Raw genomic sequence first — 15,486 nt, forward strand, 5'->3', positions numbered from 1 at the left:
AACCGTGAAACAGGAGGGTGGAATCTTAAAAATAAGCTTAGGGGTTTGGCAGGGTTTGTTTTGCTAGAAAAAGAACAAGAACAAACCCATTTTTCTTAATGTCTTCTGATTTAGAGGGGTGTTTTTTTTATTTCTTTATCACATGAGAAATAATTGATGGTTTTCAAGCTGTTCTAGTCTAAATCTCTGTTGAGCTGACCTGTCTAGATGAAGAAACACTAGCTTAAGGAAAATGTTGTGATAACCTGGCTAAGTTTAGTCACTATCCTTTGTATGGATGCCCAAGAAGCTTGCTCCTCTGCCCCCGAAGTAATATTCAGATGTAGAATCTGTTCAAACAGCAGCTTCACAATGCTTAAGCTTCAGAATTCAAATCCTAGTAGTGTCTTGAAGTATAATGGCTGCCCATATTTCCACAAGTTATATCCATACATTTCATACAGTCCTTTACTTCTGTCAGTGAGCATGCACTGATATTACCTCAACTCTTGTAGATTCCATAATCACAGTGTCTGAACACAACCTGACAGAGAATTAGAAAATGTTGAAGTACTAGTAATGAGTTGTCTAAATAAATACCTTCAGCTGCCACCCCAGAAGGATGTGGGATGTGTAAATTCCAAGCAGATGTCTTGAATAACCCAGAGTATGTAAAATAGCCTATGTTTAGGCAATTCAGTCTGTCCTCACTAGTTTGGGAATGATACACAAACCATATCAGAAAGCAAACACCAAGAGAGTATGTTTCTACCAGCCCTATTTTATCCAGCAGACTTTGGCTGGACAATTAAAATTTTAAGAACATGAGGTCCCAATATCTTTTGCTCTCTGGAGAAGTCACACCCTAACATTTTCTAGATATGATAGCCATTCCACCAAGAAACAAGCCTGAGGCTAAAAAGTCTCTTTGTATTCCTGCTATGGAAGCTCCCCATATTTATGTGAATAAAGTAAATATTTACTGGGAGAAACAAAGAGAAAATTTAGAGATTGACCAGGAATCCATTCAATCCTTCTTTATGCCAGTGAATATTCCATTAACTTTGCAGTACACAGTGACTCCACAGAAGAGACTGAAGTACATACAGTCATACACAGCTACAGCAGTCTAGCCTTGGAATGAGTTAAAGCTTCCCTAATTTGAGAACAGGTTCCCTCAGGGAGTATCAAACCAAAAGTGACATGCTTACTAAAATGAAAGAGGGGAGATATAGGGTTCCAGCATAAATCTTTTTCTGGGGTTGTCTTTTGCCTAAGAAGATCTCACCTGGTTTGGATGTTTATCTCCTTTGGCAGAGTGATGGAGATTACATGTTCCAATAGGAATTCTCATACAGCAAACGCTATTGAGTTAGTCACAAGTGTATGAAGGAGAAGGTCAACATGATTTCTACCACTTGTCATCTTTATCTTCTGTTACTTCTCATAGACTCTAAAGTAAATGCAAACACATTATAAAATTTACAGTTATGAAAGTAGATTATCTACATCAGATGCTTTACTTTTATCTACATCTGGTATCCCTCATCACAGGCAATCCATGTCTAAGTGAGACAGTGTTTAACAGCCCATCTTTAGTAGGAAAGCATTCTGCTACCACAATAAATTCTTCCTTATTGTATAATGAGCTCACATGTGTACTGTTCATATAGTCTTGCACTGTGCAGAAAGCAAATTAAGCAGAGCTTGCAGCTGTTTTCATCTTAAAAGAAAAAAAAGACATAGACTACCATTAAGAGAAAAGGACAGTAAATAAAATCCAAATCTGATTTTAATGTTATTGTTTTTAAAGTTGCCAGAAAGAACCATTCACACAACAACAAAAAAGGTGCACATTGAAAATACCCATCCTCAGATTGCCAATGCTTCTCTAACATACACATCCAAGCCAAAGTCAAATATCTTTCTGGGACAGCCTACATCAGGATGGAATTTAGCTCATTTCATTCATTACAGTTTGAGTAAATGGTTACTGTACTGGGAACCCACTCCTAAGGACCAAATGAAACATTAACATGATTCACTCCTGTGGACACATCAACTTGTAAAGATACTTACAGCTTTGTGACCAGATCAGTTGTCACTGGTATACAGGAATGGGAGCCGTGTCCTTTGCCACCCACTGGCAGATTTCCAGAGTCAGTGTGGGGCTTGCTACTTCTTTGCTGTGCATAACCCTGGGTGATGCATAGGTTACATATGCATTAACAAGCAGCTACCCAAAGGGATTAGATCTACACAGAGGAGCAACTGCTGGTAGGGATCCAGTGTGCACAACACATTACAGGAAATTTTACTTCTGACTTGCTGCTTTGTGGACTGAACAGTCAACTGGGCATGAAGTGTATTAGGCTCCCAAAGTCAAAAATCTATTTTAGTTTCAGCAGAAAGAAGTCTAAATTACGTGCCCAAGATCTTCTTGTGCCACAAATAAAAGCAAATACATGTTCTTGATCCAAACTAAGGTGCTACTTTAAAGCTACTTTGTATCTCAGCAGAGGCATCTCTTCAATTTACATGAAGGGAAAGCTGTAACTTTACAGCTCCCCTTCTCTGCCCCATTAATGCTAAGGAAGGTCCTAAGGCAGATCATTTTGCAGCAACTGACTTCATGATTGCTTCTCATAGAAAAGAGCACTTTTTACAGCAAGGGATAGTTCTGGACTCTTGACTCCAGTCCTGTAAAGGTTATTACGTCACAGGTTACTTGTTAATGAATCAAATACCATTTATTAATTACTTTTTGTCCTGCATATTCCCCTTGGAAGTTTGAGGTACAGGATAACTTAATTTAGTACCACCACTGTCCACTAATGAAATCAGCTGTGCTTCTGGTTCCCTCAATATCCCTCATTTCCCACATCCTTATACATACACACTGTCACACCATGTCCTTCCTTCCTTCCTTCCTTCCTTCCTTCCTTCCTTCCTTCCTTCCTTCCTTCCTTCCTTCCTTCCTTCCTTCCTTCCTCTAGACTTTTGCTAACCAGATTTACATTTTGTATGCCATGCTTATACACTTGACTTTTAGGGACTCTAGATCATCATAGCTGTTGTTTGCGTTCATTGAGGTTAAATTTACTCTTCTTCAACAAGGGTGACTTGCATGACAGAACTGCTCACAGTATCTGTTAAATTGTGGGCTCTATATTTTGTTAAAATTTTCCAAAACTAACTGGAAATATTTAGACTGACATTACCTAGGATCACATTTCCATTTTCACAGCTATATGACATGTGTAGCTCATAGTCACCCTGTAATCAATTACTGTGAAAAATTCCTTTTCTTCCATATTAAATTACACCTGCTAATATTTGCAGAGTAACACATAGGTTGTTATTATTAGTTCCTAAGAGTCTTCTGAAATTCTTGCCATTAAATTTCATTCATAAGCATTAGACAATGTTTTTCTTTTGGTACTCCATCCAATCTTTCATTGTAGTGGTATCTCTGAATTTAATAATATTTGAGCAACACATTTCTTCACTGATGTTAATATTTATCCTATTTTGATCCTTGAGGAGTTCTGACAGTAATATAATGTTCCTAATATCACTGTCTATTTAAATTTTTCATTTTAGCTAGTTCTTTCTTATGTGTTTTTCTGGTTTAATTAATGATTGTAGTTATCTCTGCTATGGAACTGATATTTTACTAAAGGTCCAGAAGTGTGGCATCTCCTCTGTTTCTTTAATTTAGAAAATAAGTTTATTAAAGAAAATTACCAGGTTAATTTGCCAGACACTATGACTACCAAGTGATGTTGCAACTTACTTCATCTGACTGAGCTGATTCATTATCATAATGCCCACAGTAGAAAAAATAATCAATATTTACACAGTACTGTGAATTTTTTAAAAGCATTAGCAATAGATATTTGACACAGAAAAAGGAGAACACTTTTTAGATATGATGGACTTAAAAACAAGAGAAAAATTACCTAAAGGTAGTGACAGCACTGAGAACGAAACAATTGTTTTGGAGACCCAGATTCACATTCAGATTTTCATTTCATGGAGTCTACTATGCACAAAATTTAATAACATGTTCGCACTTTATGAATTTTATGGTAACTTATGGAGTTGTGAAAGATAAGCATAAATTATGGAAGTGACTGTGTATACTTCTGGCAGAAGATGTTGAACCCATATACTTTTATGGTGCCAGGATGAAGCGGGAAGTAAAAGAAATCATTAGAATTTGTTGGACTTCACGAATACTTGCTCGTTGGTTTGAAAACAGTATCTGTCAAAACTTTTTTTTCCCCCATTTTCCTAGCAGGGCTTCTAACAGAGCCAGTACCATGAAATGCTAATATTATCCTATTCCTTTGTCTCTGAAATTGTCTCTGAACAGGTATGAATAGTTATACAACAGCAAGAGCTGAAAGTTTTTCTGTTTAAGGAGTAGACTTAAAAAGCTTTATTCCGCTTAAGATTCTCTTAAAAAAACTCATGCAGATAAAACAGTAATTTTATAATATTCTACTCAGCCATTCCAGCATAGTTTCTTTCTATGCATATTAGCTGGGACTATGAACATGTAAGGTTTTAAGAATTCACCTTCTACATTTCAGTCCAGCAAAATATTTTATGATGTCATGTTACAAGTAATCATTACTTCATTATTTTATAGTATAAGGCCACAAGTTTTGGAAAGATAATTTAACACATGCACCTTTCATCTTTGACTCTCTTTGGGATGTTTTTTTCCTTCTTTTTTACCTTTTTTTCCTAGTAACTGGTACTCTGAGAGTTTGTTCAGCAGATTTACTGACTTCAGACCCAAGTTTCTCTTGCTGCACAGCTCCAAGTCTGACTCCACTATACTCTGCCACTAAAGTGTTAAAGATGAGCACTAGGGTCCCTACTTAGCTGTCTCTTTTTCAGATTTAGCAAAATCAGGTGTTACAGTCCCACCTTATAAATCTCATCTGTATGTATCCACAAATCAGTGAAATGGCAAGAACTTCTTCTCCTAATGCTCATTTGTCTTACATATTCTGATTTTCTTCAATCAATAAATAAATAAATACACAAATAAGAGTCAGATATCAAGGTGCTCAATTGGAATTACAGAATTTTCTGAGAAATGTAAGCAAAGTATAGAATGTGTGGAAAAATTATAATCTAGGTAAATTTAAAGGTGGTAATAAATCTTCCTTTTTTGATCCTTTGTGATAACAAAGTAGTCTATTGGCTGCATCTGCAGCTTTTCTTTTTAATTGCAGTATGACATAGGATCCCGACTTAACAATGAGCAATGAACTTGAAACAAGTCTAATAATCAGTACCATCAAATCAAGTGTGGCCAGCTGAGACACTGACTTCATTCTCAACCCATGCCATGTTAAATTCAGATGGGAAGGGGAGGTGATGCCATTTTTTAAAATCTCGATTTGAAGTTTTCCAGAAAAAAATTCTAGCAAACCTTTTGCACATCACCAGAGTGATAATGAAATGTGTTAAAACTAATGTTCATTTCTCTTTTGATCTTTGAAGCAGAAGAGGTGACCAACAAAATGAATAGCTATAACACTTAGTGACTCCATGAAAAATGGAAAATACATACAATTTAAACTGTGCTGAATGGAACACTGTATTTATGCTCTAGTAAGAGTGTTTTCTTTTAATGTAAAATTCACAATCCTTTACACAATAGCTATGAAAAATAAGAGCCGGCAAGTGTTTTAAATCTGTGCCAGATTTATCATCATTTTTTTTTAAATAAGGAAAAGTCTGACAAGTAGTCAGCAGCAGACTGTAGTGGACCCAAAGATAAAAATGTATGTATCAAGCAACTGCAATTGGACTCGGTGTTCAAAACCGTGTATAACAGAATGTGCTTCACACTCAATTGGAGTCAGTCAGATCACATCATGGAACACAATACCATAAGAGCATCAAGACTTGTTCAAGAAAATAAATATACCTTTTTACTGGATGGAAAGGGGGGGGGGGGGGGGGGGGGGGGGGGAAGGGTGAGGGGAGTAGGGAGCAAAATGGAACAAAGCAGAAAACTATTAATGCAAAACTTATTTGTCTTCCTTAAAACCATAGATAAGGACAAATACTGAAACTGATGGCAGAAAAGTTGTTAAAATATTTCACTGTCCTCATCTCATCTGTGTGCATATCTATCATCCAGTTTAACATCTTAACATGATTCGTAACAAGAAGTTACCATCAGTATCTCATTTGCTTTGAGAAAGCAGTCAGCTGCTTCTTAAACTGCCTCTAAGATGCAAATGATGCTGTTGGACAGATGTCTTTCTTTGATCCAGCTGGCTTAGTATCTGATATTTCTCCTCAACACTTTCATAAAGCACGAGTCTCTTGCAAACCTACCATCATCGCAACACTATGAATACCAGCTCCATTATTTTTGACAAAAAAAAAGGTGGTAGTAAATTGTTTCAGCAAATTAGGGAGTATTCATATAAGTTATGTAACTGACAGATCAATGAGGGCCCAAACTTTTCAGGAAAGCATAAACAGTTAAACAAAGTAACCTTTTCTATTGCCGTAGACTGATCCAGAGGAAGAGACCTGTTTACAGATTGATTATGTGACCTTTACTTGCCCTTTCCAATGAAGTTACTTATTTGCTAAAACTAATTTCACTAGTGGTTTCAACTAATCTGTTAGATTTCTAATTGGAGAAACAAAATAAGAGGAAGTACTCTGAGATCATGCATCAGTTGGAAGACAGAAAACTCAGTAAGGTAATTCTAATAGCTGCACTTCCCAAATCATGTTGTGGAGAAAGATCTATGATACAGATTTGTTAAGGTTTGTTGTTAGCAGAGCTAACCTTCAGCTGTTCTTTGAACTTTATTTCTTTAACCTTTCAGATGTGCATATAGAAACTCACAAGTACTTACAAAGGTGGCAGATCAAGGAATTAATCGGTTGCGATCTTCCCCTGGACCAGCGATATAATGTAGATGTGCCACAATCTCTGATCGAGCCCACTAGATAGCTTGCACTGCTTTCACAAAGGTTTTTTATTTGGTCAAAAGTCAGTTCATCCTGTGAAAACAGACAGACAGTTCTGCTTTTGTTCAGACTTTCCATTTCCAGAAATGTTTGGGGGAAGATAAAGAAGTGTCTAGGACATCTGTTTTAGGCAACTGTAAGTAATTTGGCCTAACTCTGATGATATTCTGTGGTCCACCATATGCAACGCCTGAAATCAGTGGGACTGAGATCTCTTCTGGCTTTAAAAATCTCTTTTCAGAAGTCCATTATGTTGATGAAGGAGAACTATTTAAATATGATACAAGACTTTGCTTATGTTTACCATAAATGTTCTGTATTTTGCATTCAGTCAGCAAGATCTTTGTCGTCAGCTTCTAATAGCTGTTTGGACAGATACTTCCATGAGATTTCTAAATGTATTAAACTGAAAAAGGGATGTATTTATTGAAAAATTGCATTCAACAAGGCAGTTCTTTCTTCTTTTCCCCTTATAATGGTATATTGCAAAGCCATGAATGTTATAAAATTATTCTGGGGGCTAAAGTAAGCATGATAGTCTCTAAAATGAAAAATTTTCTTTTGGAGAGATCATATGGTTTAAATTATAATTTCTAGAGGAAATAACTGAATCTTTAGGACCTCTTATGCTGTGTATTTGGGAATTGTTTTCCTATTTAAGGGTATATCTGAAAAATGCCTATTTTAAAACAACTTATTTCTTGCTAGATGTTAATTTCTTATTCAGTTTAAGAGACATTTCTTACATTGTCAGACACAGTTTAGGAAAAAAAATAGTTTTTAAAAAGAAGAACAAGAAAGGAAGAAGTAAAACAATAACACTCAGAAAAAGACAAGAAGTCTGATGAAGATCTGGTTTTAATTATATGCAGAAGACAGCATGCATTTAACTTTAAGAGAATGTGTATAAATTATTTGCTTTTCACAATGGTGGCAACAGATATCCAGATTAAAGGGCTGCAAAGATTTAAGGCTACTGATTAAAACTCAGGACACAGAATGTGTAAAAAAATACTAAAACATAAATCAATGATAATGAGTCATATGGTGAGTATCCAAGGGAAGCACAGAGAAGAAAGCAATCTACTTTACTACTTGAAAACTTAGAAGCTTCTCAAATATTTTTACTTCTAAGTATTTACATCAAAATCCAAACAATTCTTTAACCAGAAAAAGCAGTTTGTTCCTAAATATTGTGATATGTTTCATTTTCTTTTATCTCTTCATAGATTTAGTAGCCAATCTAAGTTACTTCTCCCAGTTCCTTCTAAAACAATGGAGAGAGGCAGCCATTTCCTCTGCTGATTTCCTCTGTTTTAAACACCTGTTTTAGAATAGGATGAAATGGCTTCCAGAGGTGCCTCTCTCTCTAATGACCTAGTTATACTGGAGAAACAGTGTCCCCAGCTTATACACAAGAGCTGAGAAACAGAGAAACCAAGGTCACACATAAAATAGGAACCTGATCAGGATTCAGTAAGATATTTCTTAGTGCCATCAATAGGCTCCATGTACTAGATCAGCAAAATACAAAATTCATTCCTCTATTCCTTTTCCTCTCTTTCTTTTGCACAATTACCCTATTTTACAAAATATCTTTCTTCATATGTAAAAAAAAAAAGATTCTTTGTGTTGTTGCCTGCCTTAAAATTCCTGTCTTAGAATCTTCTTTTCCTAAAAGGAGACAATTATTTTAAAAAAAGAGTGAAAAGCACAGTCTTAGAACCCAAGGAAGCTAACTGTCTAATGGCTTATGGATAAAAATAAGAGGAAAAGAAATAAATGAATAATTAAACAACAACAACAAAAGCCACATCCAAAGGTGGCTTGGTTGAGTGAGAAATACATATGTAAAGACATGGAAATATGTATTTTAACTTTTTATGCAGACAGATTGAATACCCAAAAGGCACACACATGAGAATTTTCTTCTCTAGTAGAAAGTTTAGCTCATCTGTCAGATCTTTAGTCCATCTGTCACTGAAGAAACAAGGAAAAACCTTCAGCCAAAATGATTCAGACATTTCTAAGAACACATGAAGTGAATGTATTTTCTTTGCCTATGTTAAAAATACTCTGGAAGATTCTTCTTGAGAATGTTTAGCAATTCTTATTTCAGGGTGACAAGGTATGCGTTGCTGACTGATGGAGATGATCTTTGTGTCTGAGATGTGTCTTTACTGCTGCTAAAAATCCATCAGAGTGAAGTCAGACTGCTCTGAGTTTGGGGAAAAGAAAAACAAAGCTTGCAAAAGTTTCATAGGTATTCTGTTCTACAAAGAATAAAGGAAGGAAGGGACACTGCTCGACATTTCCACATTCTGCAGTGTTTGATTTTGCTGTATGTTCTCTAATGTCTTGTCTTTATATGTGTGATTGTGTGCATATACACACAAGTGTGTGTGTGTGACTGTGCTGCGTGTTTGACACTGGTACTTACTTAGTTCTTTGTCAAAAAAAAATTCAAGCTTGCTTTTTTTATGTGTGCAGAAACAGATGTTACTGTTACTGATGCAAAACTAAATATATCCAGGAGCAGTAGCATTTTCCTAAAAGGTGTATCTTATATTTTATTGAAGTTACCATGAACCAATTTCTTTATTCAGGGTGTACTCCTAAGTTTGGCTTTTTACTGTAAATATTGACAGGAGTGCATTTTTCCCTCATGCACACATATATTAACAAGAAGTGAAAACTCCACCAATGTTCTTGGTACACTGTTTGAAACATGTAACATTCTGTCATGTGAGTTTAAAAAAATAGTGTTTGAAGAATTCAAAAACTGCACAGAAGAAAACTCAGCATATTGCATGCACATCTATTTCAAATGAAATGGTCTGTGAAAGCATTTTAGAGCTGTCTGTTTCATACTAAGGAACGAATTGTGATATTTTAGAATAAATACAACTTTTGATGTCGCATCTTTATTCTTCCTTGGCCAGAAACTAGCACAACTCACAAGCCAGTCCTAAACCAATTTCAGGTTTGAGCAAAGAGAAGGAAAGGAACAAAAGAATCACTTAAATGTAGAACATCCTCCAAAGACACTCCTTTATTCATTGCAACAGAGATCACTTAACAGAGAAGACCAGAAAAGGCCTTGTATTCAGTGGTAAGGCTGGCCTGTGTTTTACAGAAGCTGTGCCTATCATTTTCATTAAACATAATGAGAAGAGATTAGCAAGTGGAGAAGAATTTACAGGTAACTTTTTTTTCCCTCCACCAAGAACTGGCTAAGGAAAGGACAGGAAAATAACTGCTGACAAACCCTGGCATCCCATGCTTTCCTTCCAAAAGGACAGGAGACCAACATCCAAAGTGCTCTTACCATGTCAAAACATTGTGTGTTCTGACAAGCTCAGGAGCCTCACTGATCCATATTCACTGCAGTATCTAGAATGGTTTTATTTTACAATATCATCATTGCCCCAAAGCCGGGCAAGTTGCGTGTTCAGATTAAAACTACATCCATCCCTCTGTGTTGCTGCACAGAAAGGGTTCAAATAAGAGTATAAACAGTGGATTAATATACAGTTGTCTCACATTAACTGAATGGAGATAAAAATAAAATGTATTTGTTTATTCTGATCAATAAAACCCTGAATAAAATTAGCTGTTGTTTTAAACCAGTGGTTTTTATTTACTATAACACAGTATTGTTTCCAGTAATGTTCTTCAGAAGATTTTTCCTCCTATTTCATTTATCTATGTATCTGCTATTGTCCCTTTAGAGCATTATAAAAGCTGGTTTATTTACAGTTCTGGCCTATTTAAGAGAGCTCAGCCAGACTGTTCAATCTAGACAAGAAATTTGATTCTTATTAGCCAGAAAATGCCATGAATATGTCTGGTTTTCAACATTTTATTTTAAAATAGCCACATGACAAAGGATCTACAGGAAGATGGAGATTTCTGCTGAATTTCTACAGTGCTAATAAAAGATGGTTTTGCTGAAGTGCAGAATGATTGAGTTGTCACATTTTCTTTTGTTTGATTGCTAAGACAAACAATGAAGACTTTTATATGCAACATCTCTTAATATGTAAGGATACAAAGCCTTCCTCTGCTTTTAAATTATGTTACTGCCTTATAATGAAAAAAACATGAAAATGAGGAGGAAAGATGTCATTAAAAGATAATTGTTTTATCTGCAGCTTAATCCCTTGAATATCAGGCTGCAATATCCCTTCAGGAGATGAAATACTTTGAAATGGTGCTGCTAATTTGAGCGGAATATCAGGACATTAATCAAACAACTGTAGTGCTGCTTTGCTGGGTAGGCACGACAAGTCTTTAAGGAATTGAGCTGACAATCTGAATTTCTGTGGTATCTGGAAACACAAATAATCCAGTGGATAGTTGAAAGTCTACACAAATTGAGGTGTGGGACCATCACATTTACATGTGTATTTAATTCCAAGGTTAAATCATTTGTGGAGAATTAAAGCAGTTTTATTTGTAGTTACTATGCTGAAAATAAAATGCTTGAAGCCTTGACTAGCTATATTCTCTATTATGTAATTCAGATGTCAAAATAGAACTGACCTTAGCATGTATAAAATAATTCACTAAAAGGTCATCTTTCAATGTGTTTTCCTATTGCAGGTAATCAAACCAGAGTATAGCAGAATTTTGTTGGAAACTGATGGTAGAGCAGATATGGAGCAGGATCACTGGGATGTGATGATGTGAGTAGTCCTAATGAAATACCACTAAAGCAACTAACCATTTAGAATGGAAAACAGACTCATGGGATCTAGGGTTTCACTCATGGTAAAGCTTGATTTTCTGGCTCAGTAGCTACCAGCCACATGGGTGGTGTTACATCTACCTGATACAGTGACTGAAACACACTGCTTCACTCTGTTCTCCCTCTCTATTCCTTTTGAATTGTCAGGGTTATAAAGGCAGCTGTTTTGTGCTGCATAATTCACACTGTGTGCTTTTCTTAAAATGCAACATTACATTTACATTCCCAGATTAACATTCCTGGATTTGAGAAGACGGTAATATTCTTTAAAGTACTCTTTTACGTGACATATTGTTGTATGTACTCAGCTTCAGCCTATTAAATATTTTTGCATATAAGTGAACAGGGAGCAAATGAAAAAGCTCAGTATAAATAACAATCTGCCTCATAAGACCCCACGCTGACTCAGAGATCAAGGCTCTGATGTAACAAGGCAGGAAACAAGCATATTAGAAAAAATACCACAGCTGCTAAATTCATGAAGATCTTTCAAGGGGTGGGGGGAGGGATTATACGTAGATTATCACAGAAAGTCTGAGTTTGGAAGGGACCTCTGGAGGCTGCCTAGTCCATCCCTCCTGCACAGACCAGGGCTGGCTAGAGCAGGTTGCTCAGCAGTGTGTCCATTTGGGTTTTGAGTGCCTCCAAGGCTGAAGACTCTACAACTTCTCTGGAATACTTATTAATTATCATCCTCAATCTGTAGTATTACCATGTTTGTCAATCAGTACAAGTTTGATGAGGTCAAGAAAGCAGAATTAGCCCTCTGAAAATGACAGAAGTAATTTCACTCCAACAAGTCTGCAATTTAAACTTAAGTCATATTTAAACTTAAGGCTTGGAAAAGGTTTGGTAAATTCACTCTTTTTACCTTTCTTTTTTTTTTTTTTTTTTTATTTCTCATCCATTTCACAGTTTAAAGCAGAACCAGGAAGAGAAATATGAACTTTATCAACTGCCACATTCCTAGCCAAGCAACATAGTACCAAAAGCAAGCAATCTCCTCAACATTTCTGAGAGTCTATTCAATTCACTTGAGAACTCCAGTTTGGTTTGCTAAGCTGTACAGTTCAGATATGGTTCATATTTGCATATCTGAGCTAGAAAATTTATTTTTACAAGCTGTTTTTACCATTTGTTTGTGTTAGTTAATGATTTTTGGTTTTGTATCTAGCCTTTGAACACAAGTTTTCTTCTTTATTAGTAATTTTAATAATATTTACAACAAATTTTCAGCAATGTCTTTCAAAATTAATCATATTATCTAGTTACACAGATCTGATTTCTGTAATAAGAAGGAACGGTCAGGGTTAGTTTTTGATGAATGAGATAGAGTTTAGTTGCAGAAAAAATCAGACTGCAGGTTTTCATAAAAAACAGCGCTTGCAGCTGAATAGTTACACTAGTTGCTATTCTACATGTTCAAATCAAGGAATTCTCTCAAAGAAAAGCAAATTAGCAAGAAATGTTCTTGGAATTTGCAGAATTACACTTACTTCAGTGAACTTTTGATCTGTTTGCCATTTCTTGAGCTTATAATCTCCAAACTAGGGCTTCCAACCTAAATCTAAGTTTCCCATCTGCAGCTCTCAGAATCAGGCCAGCATGAATCAAAAGGAACCAATTACTGCAAAGTGTTGCCATGCCAGCAGTGGCATTCACTTTTCTTTAATATTTTCACTAACCTTATTTCCCCTGTGAGCAAAATAGCTGCTGCTGTTTGTTCAGACTTGGCGGCCGTGGTAGGACTAGCTGTCAGACAGCCTGAGCTCCTCTTGCTAATTTCAAGCTCTGTTGAGCAGTACTATGGTGGCAAGACTATCACTCAGTGTTTAGGAGCAGCCCTAGCAGGATGTGAAAAAAAAAAAAAAAAAGGAAATATATAGATTTTGCTCATCAGGGAAAAAAATGTCAGAGATTTTTATGGAAGAATTCACTGTTACTCTCTTCTTTAAGCAGAAGTGACTAGAAGACACTGAACAATACCTCCTGACCACATATGGCAACATATGGTATAAGTCAAATTACGATGATTAGAAATGTTAAGAAAACCTGAATGAGAATAATTTAGCCTACTGAAATAATTAATTCTATAATATCAAACTAGAACATATCTGAGCAGCATCGGTACAGAAATATATAGATAAACTTAGAAATAAAGAAACTGGCATGGTGATGTAGAATACACCTACCACAGACCACTGACCAGGGTCAAAAACTACATTATTGACTTTTTAATTCCTTTTATTTTTCCCTTTTATAAGTGACATAAATTATATGTAGCATTATTGTTCACAGAGAAAGTGCACAGACATCCTAAGTAGACCCACTTCCAGGCCATTAGCAAATACTGCCATTGGGGAAAACCATTTCCTAGCAGGAAGATATTGAGTTCCGTAAGGGGAAATGCCCAGCCGTGACCCTGGAGAGAAATAAGCCCATGCACCAGTAAATGCTGAGGAGCCAAGCAGCTGAAAAGCAGCTTTGCAGAAAATGGGGAGTGTGCCAGTTGAACATGAGCCAGTGATGTGCCCCCACAGCACAGTAGGACACAAGCATCTGTACCTCCATTTGGTGATCAGAGACATTGTGGAGTCTTGATCCTTGGAAGTATTAAAAACTTACTGGACATGGTACTGGGAGACCTCCTGGTGGACTCTGTTTTGAACAATGGGGTGGATACCTGATCTTCAGAGGCCCCTTTCCACCTCAAGTGTTCTAGGATTATGTGATTCTATAAAAGGCTGAAAATATTTAGCCAACATGATTTGACTAGATAGAAAGGTATATCCTGGACTTCCAGAGCAATCTCATGAAGTGATGAAGTGAACAATAATAGGACATAGATCATGTAGATAGACAGATGTGTCTGTGATGACAACAGTGAGAGTATGCTGACTTAGTACAGCAAAGAACACCATGGTCTAGACAGTGGAATAATGGTCATATATGGCTTTTATGGCTTACATTTGTAGCATGACATGGGACAGGAGAATAGAGATTCTGGAGCCAAAGTTAAATGAACAGGTGAGAAGTAAAAGATCAAGACTGATCAAAGTCATGCACCAGTCTGGACGGATTGAGTTTCTCTTCATCTGTAGACAGTTGTGTGAGGAAAATGTAATCAAACACAATAAACTGGAAAAAATCTCATCAAGTAGGTGGATGTCTGCTTTATAAAACTGTCTGTTATTTCAGATGAGCTATAGCTAGGTGAAAATAGAATCATGATGCTGAAACTTAAAAAGTTTATGGGGAACTTTTACACTAAGCACTATGAGAAAGCTCAGAGCCGCAGAAGAGCACACAGATTCCTTTGAAATAAACTTTTTAATTAAAGATGAATTTAATGATATTTAATTAATTTAATTAATTTAATGAAAGAGGAATTTAAAGTCAAGGTTTTTTTCTAAAAAACCCACCTCCTTTTCAGGATGTCATATGTGAGGAAAAAAACATCCAAAAAGGAAATGAACACACTCACCTATTTAAATGTTTGAAGCGTAAAGCATAAAATAGGTGAATTTGTTTACCTGATTTTTAATGAGGATAATAACTTATGAACACTTATAAACTTGGGGAAAAAAGCTGATCTTTCAAACATGTCGGGTCAGGCTGCAAATTACTTAAACAGGCCAGACAAAAGTTTTTCTAGAGCAAACAAGTAATGAGTAATTAGCCACGATTTAAAAAGCAATAATAATTAAAAATAATACTTAAACAGAACGAGAATGATG

At 36.0% G+C, this 15,486-nt stretch overlaps 1 long non-coding RNA gene across 2 annotated transcripts; it reads right to left on the minus strand.

The window, feature by feature from the left end:
- Window positions 1-1,210: 1,210 nt before the first annotated feature.
- On the minus strand, window positions 1,211-13,328 carry LOC125322400. Of its 2 annotated transcripts, XR_007201970.1 has the most exons (4): window positions 13,246-13,328; window positions 6,885-7,032; window positions 2,059-2,177; window positions 1,211-1,432 (listed from the first exon to the last, which is right to left on the minus strand). It is a non-coding gene; the product is annotated as an uncharacterized LOC125322400 (long non-coding RNA). The 2 variants fall into 2 exon arrangements; XR_007201971.1 differs by lacking the exon at window positions 2,059-2,177.
- Window positions 13,329-15,486: the final 2,158 nt, after the last annotated feature.

Source organism: Corvus hawaiiensis, chromosome 3, assembly GCF_020740725.1.
Source record: "Corvus hawaiiensis isolate bCorHaw1 chromosome 3, bCorHaw1.pri.cur, whole genome shotgun sequence".
NCBI lineage: Eukaryota > Metazoa > Chordata > Aves > Passeriformes > Corvidae > Corvus > Corvus hawaiiensis.